Consider the following 7,609-nt stretch of genomic DNA (forward strand, 5'->3'; position numbering starts at 1 on the left):
TAATTGCAGTCCACCTCCCAGCTCTGAAAGTCCATGTCAGATGTCGGCACGGACATGACAGGGTTCAAGTAAGAAAAGATCTGCAGTGATTTTGCACCCGACCTGTTTTCTGTTGCAAATAAGATGGAAAAATCACAGCTGGCCAGATGGTTTTAACACTGTAGATTCCTATTTGAAATCTCTGGGTTTACCTTGTGAATCATTTTGGATGAAGAGGAGGTTGGATAGATATCTGGGTAGGGTATTATGATTCCAGCACTCATTCCTGCCCAGGGCGTGGGTCAGACTTGATGATCTGTTTGGGTCCCTTCCCACCCTAGAAACTATGATTTAACAGATGCTGGCACCTACATGGAGCTCATAGGAAATTTGATTTACCTTTAAACAAGGATTTTTGATCCCTAGAATTGGATGTGTCTTTTTCCATCTCCCTGATCAGAAAATTTTCAGCATAATAATACTCAAATCCTCAATTATACTTAACAGTCTTGATATACCAATGGCATAAGCAGCACTAAAGGCTACTATAGATTTGACATAGTGACCAATAAGGTCATCTGACCCCGGTGCTCTTTCCTGCCAAGGCAGGGGGTCGGACTAGATGATCTACCTAGGTCCCTTCCGACTCTAGCTACTATGAAACTATGAAACTATGACATAAAGGACCATAATAATTTGCTTCTATGACCTCCTCCATAACGTAGACCAAGAAGTCATCCTGTAATTCCTGCATCAAGCCTAGCACTTCATTTTCAGCCCCAAGCACACTGCTACAGCGGATGCTGAGGCCTTGCAGGTTCTACTGGAGGGGATGTAAATTATAGATGTATTGTAAATGTAACCCGTTTCATTTCCACTTGTATTTGTCCTGAAACAGGGGTGGTCAAACCACATGCAGGTGATTTCCTTCTTGCAGGCATTTTATTTCCCCACCAATGCCAGGTTCCCAGCAATCGATTCCTGCTTCAAGAGCACTCTCAAATATGAAAGATTTAAGACCAGAAAACAACTTCTCCTGCTGCTTGGCAGCAGCACTCCTAGAAAACCAGCAATACCTCTGTCTTCCAAGATTGGAAACTTGTTCATGCATGCCGAAAAAGTTGTTATGATGCTTTTATGCGGTTATGAAACCATAGAGCCTCAAAACTTCTGGTGTACTGAAGTCTGAAATGATTTAACTGTTTTGTCTCTAATTATAGCTGATTCCTGGCTATAGCAAAAGATTTATCTTAACTCTGAGGTGCTTGGAATAAGCTTAAATTTCCTGTAATGGGAAAAAACCCACAAATTTTCTAGTGTTTGTCATATGCCCGTGAACCAGGTTTAAACTTTTGTCCCCTTGAATATAAGCTCATAATAACTGTTTACCCGACTAGTGTATAGGCCAATCTGATTTTTGGCAGTTTGTGTGTTTCTTTTAATGGTGAAGTTCATTTACTGTGCTCTAAACTCATTAAGCCTGAAGCTGAGTGAAATACATTCTTGCAAGGCATCAGGCCCAGATGCACATTTCAATTTTTGATGAACACTGTAGTAGTACATAATAAAGCAAGAGAATACAAATGGTAGTAAACACATTTTATGTAAGCCTTTTTTTTCCTCTTATAGTGCGAGCAGATGGGGCTCACAGAAAAGTAGCTGACAGACGTGGCAGCGTTAGCATGCAGATTTTGCATGGCTTCCACGTTTGTTTCACTCTGTAGCAAAGGAGTGTGAAGGTGCAGTTGTGATTCATTTATATTTAATCAAGAAGTGCAGGGTGCTGAAATGGTTGTAGCTCACGAGGTGCAGACATATTCATAATATTAAAGGAAATTGTTGAGGGGGTGGTTGTTCTACAAGCTGCTAAATTGTAGGAACAGCCGTCTGCCAGGTTCAGACCAGATCGCTCAAAAAAATAACTTGCAGGGATGAGAGGATGGGTCTGATAAAGCAGCCTGAAAGTAGCCACTACTTGGTGGGGTTTTGCGGGGAGGTATAGGTAACATGCCCACAAAATGTACAGCTTTGTGTAGCTGTAAACTTTTGTAGCACAGTAAAATTGCAACCGGTGTTCCAGCACCTTCTTCCATCCGTGGGGATGGCGCTCCTCCGGTGTGGTCCACGTGGCTGTGGGCTGCCCTGACGTGTGGTTCATGCGCTGCCTCCTCTTGGCTTGTGATGGTATAACAATACCACCAGCACTCCAGAGTAAGGACCCACTGTGTCACGGGGGGTTCTGGGATGTGAGGAGCATACCCTTGCACAGTTCTTCAGACCTACCAATTATGGACCCATCCCCATGTCCCTGAGCTGCACGGGTGACTGTGTCTCCAGCGCAGAATATAGGAGACCACCTTGGGCGGGTAGGGGGAACAAGTGATGAGTTGGATGTCTTGGTTTTCTCAGGTTTTGGTAATATAGCATTTGGGCTGATTGGAGGGGAGAGGAATCTGGGGGGGAAGAGTGGGTTGCTTGAAATACAAGGTGTCGGCTCTACACATCTGCCTGTCACCACTCAGGGGCACGCAGCCCTGCCGGGGACAAGGGGCCAACAGATGTTCAGACCATGAGGCCCTGGCAGATAGGATGTGTGGAAGTCCTCGTGCTTGTGGTTCCCTGCCTTGCTTGAGGATGGAGCACAGGAACATATTGCACATCTGGATGTGTCCTGCACACCTGTCTGACGTGCTGTGGAGAAGACCCTGGCAGGATGAGATGGGCAAGAGCAGAAGGATGCAGAAGCAACTCTGGGGGCTGATGGGGATTGCTCCATTTCTCTTGGCAGTGGGGTTGCTGAGGGGAAAAATAGCTAAAGCCAAGTTCAGAAAGAACTTGGGAAGGAAACAGCACATGGGTGAGGAGTTCTCCACAGGAGTCTGGGTCTCTTCTCTGTCATTGTGTTATTGGGCTGGACCCGAACCAGTCTGCTGCTGGGAGTATATAGGACATCTCCAGGATCTCCTCTGTGACTGAAGTACAGATGGTTTGATCTGGAGGAAAAAAGTAGGCCAGGGCACAAGTCTTCCCTGTGGTGTTTATCCATTAACTCTAATCGTTTCAATGTCATTTTGTGATGGAATCAAGAACAGAACACTTTTTTTTCACACAGTAAAAACTGCCTGTTTCTTTCCGAGACTCGGATCAAAAGCAAGTCTTGCAGATGGGCCCTTATGTCAGACCAGTCAGTCCTTCCTCTGCAGTGTGTGCCCAAAGACACTGAAGAGCTTTGGGAATTGTGTCGTGGATGGTAAAACTGTTTGGCTTTTTTAATGAATATTGTCTCAAGTCTGAGCTCATGAGAGTGGCTAATATTGACACAAGCTACTGGCTGTGGATGTGGTCTGGATTTGAAATCCTCCCAGGCTTCTGTGCTTAAAGCCCAGTTGCCTACTAGATTTGCTGTCACGTAAGTGTGCCCACTCCTTTGTTAGTACTTCATCTAACCAGGCATTAGACTTTTGTATTGACATAGTATTCGTGAGTCCTCATTAGTAGACCAGGACCTCATTGTGCTAGGCTCTTTAAAAAGACAGAACAAAAGGACAGTCCCTCCCCAGAGAGCTTTCTAAGGTCCTTGTTTGTGGAGCCTCTTCATGAAAGAGCTGGCTGGCAACCAGGCAGCCTTGTTTTGCTAGGTGCGATCCAGAAACAAGGAGAACATCCCAAACCAAATTTGGAGGTATGAATAGAGAAGTAGTAGATATAGCAGACCAACATGGAGAGCATATTTTAAGTGAAATCGTAATGGTGGAGGGACACAGTATGCCCTCAGATGTCTTGAGATTTTTTTTTCTCCTTTTCAGACTCAAAGCTCATGGATATACTTGAAAAAGACAGGAGAGGACTTCTGGCACTACAGGGTTAGTGCTGGAGAAGAAAATTGAGAATTCATTTTCCTTTTACAAAAGCAAAATGAGCTATTTAGCGGTTTCTTCTTTGAATTCTAGTAGCATCCATGAAGCTCTAGGTGCAGAACAATCATGAGAAACTGTCTTTGTCTCCGTAAAGAAGTTTGCCTATAAGGTATCAATCAAAGGAAGACGAAAGCCAGGGGCTAAGGGGCAGGACAGAGTCTGTTCCTTTCTTTTTAGTTCATTGGCGTTCAGAGATGATGGACAGCTGAGATTCTTATTTGAGTACCATGATATATATCCTATTGAATACCATATAGATATGTATGAACACTAGAAATTGATGCATGTGTGATACTGTGGAAACAGCTTCTGCTGTGGGTTGTGAATGTTTCTAGGATGGCAATTTGAGATGAGACTGTGAGGAGAGTGTGTTTCCAGATGCTCTCGGCTTCCGCGGCTGTCTAGTGTGTTGGCTTTAGTGACAATCTCAGCAACTGTCCGTGTAGGCAGAATGCCTCCCAGCTATCACGAGCGAACGAGGTCACCATTCAACAACTGGGAGAAATGTCAACGACTTTCATGTCAGCCTCTCCAGCTTGCACTCTGCAGGCTGCAGTGGAACGGAGTGAGCTGGGGTTGAATTGAACTAGGGCACCGAATACTTCACTTCTGGGAGATCAGAGCAGAGGATCACACTGGGTATTATTGCATCTCAGTTGCTGTTTGTCTTTGAAAGAGCAGGTTAGATAAATGCTTGGATGAGATGGTTTAGATGGGAGTGATCCTGCTTTGAGCTGGGGTTTGGACTAGGGGACCTCCCGGGAGCCCTCCCAATGATATGACTTGCATATGTAGACAAATTGGAGAGCGTCCAGCAGAGGGCAACAAAAATGGTTAGTGGGCTGGGGCACATGACTTACGAAGAGAGGCTGAGGGAACTGGAATTGTTTAGTCTGGAGAAAAGAAGACTGAGGGGGGGATTTTATAGCAGCCTTCAACTCCCTGAAAGGTGGTTAGAAAGAAGACGGAGCTGGACCGTTCTCAGCGGTGGCAGATGACAGAACAAGGAGCAATGAATGGGCTCAAGTTGCAGCAAGGGAAGTTTTTAGGTTAGATATTGAGGAAAACTCTCTCACTAGAAGGGTAGTAAAGCACTGGAGCAGTTGCCCAGAGAGGTTGTGGACTCTCCATCTTTGGAGGCTTTTAGACCTGGTTAGACAAAACCTTGTCTGGGATGATCTAGTTGGGCTGGTCCTGCTTTGAGTAGGGGATTGGACTAGATGATCTCCAGAACTCGCTTCCAATCCTAAATTTCTATGCTTCTAAGATATGCTTACCTAAAACTAGCTTTTAAGAGAGGCTCAATCTGGGTGCCCTGTTTTCTATGCTGTTGCAGAGTATGGGCATTAGGAAACCATTATCAGTTGGGAACTGGATGGTAAGACCAGCATCTGCCCTCTAAGGTTTGGGCTGGTGGTGAAGCGCACTAAGATGTCCTTGTGAAGGAATTCAGTGCAGGTGCCCTGGTGGCGTAGTGGCAATAATTAATTGGGGAGTCTTGCTATGTCTCCAGAGATGTAATTTTGCACCTTGGCCTGGATCTGTTCCAAGGACTGTCTGCTTGTTGACTACCTGCACATGGCTCCCTTGCTGTACAGACGGCGGAGACAGAGATAGCCGGATGCGAAGCCAGACCTATCACTCCCTCGCATGTCAGAGGCTGCAGAAACTGGTGTGTGCTACCCATGCAAGCCTGATGATAGGCCATCTGGGCTCGGTGGGTCTGGCCTTCCACTCTCCCATGCCCATTGCAATGTAGTTGAGAGAGATTAGGATAAGTTTCAAACTTGCTTACCCCACATCTGTGTAGCAGTCTGGTCTCAACAGCACAGAGCTTGGTGTGGACTAAATTACTGTGCTTCTTGGAGTGACTTATTTGATTTTATCCATTTCAGCAGGGCAAGCTAGCCCACCTCCAGCTCTGTGGTGCTGCAGCTGACCTGCTATTGGCATTGGCGATACTGCAGTGTAGCATGTTGTAGTGTGAACAGGCCCAGGGGTGGTATTTGTTACAGGTGCCATCTGCCGCAACAAGCACCGTCTCTAGACCCCCTTCGCGATTTGTGCTTCCTTTTCCCTCCCCACATACACGCCGCATCCCCGCAGAAGCTGAGCAGTGACGGGTATGATGCTCTAGTTTGGGAAGAAGTCTGCCTGTAGTAACGGGGAGCTTTGCACTCTCATTTCACCCTGCTGAGAAACCGCTGAGGTTAGCTCTCTGTTGCTTCTGCTGGTCCTAAGGATGCCCAGTTTTCCAGGGCCTGCTCCACATGCACCAGTTTCCAAAATGAAGTGACGATACCCAGACCATGCATGGGCGAACCAGGCAGCCACCCAGGGCCTGGACAGAAAGAGGGGCAGAAAATGGAAAAAAAAAATTACGGTTGCAAAAACCAGTTTTAATATTGCACATATATGGGACTGGCAATCAATTGAGACTGAACTATTTAAAGACATTGATACCACAGATGTGATAGACTTTTGCAACAAAAAAATATCATCATCTCTGGCGAAGGGGGGCCTGACGCTACAAGTTTGCGGGCAGCCGCTGGGAGCCAAGGATTGAGACAGAGGCCTCCACGGTCCGTGGTCTCTCCTCAGCATCCGTCCTAGAGGCGGTACGCCGCGTGTACTCACCACGTCTAAGGGGAAGCGTCTGCGTTCTCATTCTAAAAAGTGCACCACTGATGTTACCTCTCAAATATCATTTTAGGAGTGTCGTTCTCCTCTTCCCCGCCCCTTTCTTTTTTAATGCTGCTGTCTTTGAAAAAGCTTTGCCAACATGTCCTAGGAAAGGGCTGCAGTGATGGGAACTTAACTCCTAACCTGCCTGTTTATGACTTTGTGGAAGCAGGGAGTGGCTGGAAAGAGAGGTCTGATTAACTTCTAACTAAGGCTTTCCATCACCTTTGTGGCTTAATTAAAAGAAGCAGTGCAGTAAAGGCCAAACTGCAGGAAAGGGAGGGGAACGGCGCTTGATTAAAATGACTGCCTGCTGTTTTGGGTTTCCAGAGCAGTGATACACCCCCCACGCGCCGGTGCCCTGAGAGGATTTAGGAGGCATCACTTCGGTGCCGTACAGAACAGTGTGCAAGGTCAGAGCAAAAAAAAAGAAGAAAAAAATAAGAGCAAATGAGATTCTGTTGAACGAGGGTAGAGAAAACATGGAACCTGTGTGTCCCTGTAGTCTCTAATTTCTTCCTTTTCCCTCCCCTCTTATTAATCTTTTTTAATTAGTGCTTTCCTGTGACACGTGTGAGATTTTTCTGGGCAGTAGAAGCCAACCCCCTCTCACTGCCTTTCGGGGGAACCAAAATTGAATTCACCTGCCTCCTTTGCCCTGGAGATGCTTTGCTGCATGCACATGCAAATGCACATTCATTTTCTGTGTCCCTTTTATGTTCAATACATGAGGACAAGGGGTTGGTCCCAAACACTGTAACACCACTTCTTACAGAAGGGTTAGAGCAGGGGGCAGATCTCTAACTACCGTTCCTGAAATCTTTCAAGAAAACCATGGTTTCTAGAAATTTGTTACAACTCTGTGTATTTGCCTCCTTTTCCTTTTTATTTTTTTTTAAGTGGTCGTTCTGGCAGGAGATTTGGTATGAAACTAAGGAGAAGGTATTTCAATGTGAATTTGTTACCATGAATTTATATTACAGTGGGAGCTCTTGTCAAGGGTCTGCTTCCTGTTGTGCTCGGTGCTGTAC

At 46.0% G+C, this 7,609-nt stretch overlaps 1 protein-coding gene across 2 annotated transcripts in view; it reads left to right on the plus strand.

The window, feature by feature from the left end:
* The window catches only part of DAAM1 (dishevelled associated activator of morphogenesis 1), a 170,703-nt gene that overhangs the window by 53,935 nt on the left and 109,159 nt on the right, over positions 1–7,609 (plus strand). The gene's annotated exons all lie outside the window — the stretch shown is intronic.

This window comes from Crocodylus porosus, unplaced genomic scaffold, assembly GCF_001723895.1.
Source record: "Crocodylus porosus isolate Cpor-Errol unplaced genomic scaffold, CroPor_comp1, whole genome shotgun sequence".
Taxonomy (NCBI): Eukaryota; Metazoa; Chordata; order Crocodylia; family Crocodylidae; genus Crocodylus; species Crocodylus porosus.